Genomic DNA, 1,183 nt, shown 5'->3' with positions numbered 1-1,183 from the left:
TCCTTGCCTTTTGGTTTAAAGGGCTATTGGATTTTTCTGCTTGTTCTTTTTTTTTTGAATTCACTGCTTTTTCTTGCTTTAAGAATCATTTTTATGATTTTTCAGATCCTCAGTAACATGTATCCTTTTTCATCAGTCTTTCAAGAGCCAACAATTTTAACATTCATGAACAACAAATTTAAAAGACATATGCACTGTTCAAGCATACATCCAGAAATCAAAAGTATTGCCACCACATCAAAATAATTAATCTGTTATAAAATTCGAAATTCATGCAATTCTTATCTTTTTCAATTAAGAACATTTTTCATTTAAGAAAGGTGATGGATTCATAGGAAATTCATAACTTTAAGGCATAGACACTAAGACACTAATGATCATAAAACACAAACATAAATAAAACATAAAGCATAATTTTCAAAAAACAGAAAAATAAAGAACAAGGAGATTAAAGAACGGGTCCACCTTAGTGATGGCGGCTTGTTCTTCCTCTTGAAGATCTTATGGAGTGCTTGAGCTCCTCAATGTCTCTTCGTTGCCTTTGTTGCTCTTCTCTCATGATTCTTTGATCTTCTCTAATTTCATGGAGGAGGATGGAATGTTCTTGGTGCTCCACCCTTAGTTGTCCCATGTTGGAACTCAATTCTCCTAGGGAGGTGTTGATTTGCTCCCAATAGTTTTATGGAGGAAAGTGCATCCCTTGAGGCATCTCAGGGATTTCATGATGAGGAATTTTCTCATGTCCATGAGTGAGATCTCTTGTTTGCTCCATCCTCTTCTTAGTGATGGGCATGTCCTCATCAATGAGGATGTCTCCCTCTATGTTAATTCCAACTGAATTACAGAGGTGACAAATGAGATGAGGAAAGGCTAACCTTGCCAAGGTAGAGGACTTGTCCGCCACCTTATAAAGTTCTTGGGATATAACCTCATGAACTTCTATTTCCTCTCCAATCATGATGCTATGAATCATGATAGCCTGGTCTATAGTAGCTTCAGACCGGTTGCTAGTGGGAATGATTGAGCGTTGGGTAAACTCCAACCATCCCCTAGCCATGGGCTTGAGGTCATGCCTTCTCAGTTGAACCGGCTTCCCTCTTGAATCTCTCTTCCATTGAGCGCCCTCTTCACAAATGTCTATGAGGACTTGGTCCAACCTTTGATCAAAGTTGACCCTTCTAGT

Source organism: Arachis duranensis, chromosome 6 (assembly GCF_000817695.3).
Source record: "Arachis duranensis cultivar V14167 chromosome 6, aradu.V14167.gnm2.J7QH, whole genome shotgun sequence".
Lineage (NCBI taxonomy): Eukaryota > Viridiplantae > Streptophyta > Magnoliopsida > Fabales > Fabaceae > Arachis > Arachis duranensis.
This window is presented reverse-complemented; position numbering follows the sequence as displayed.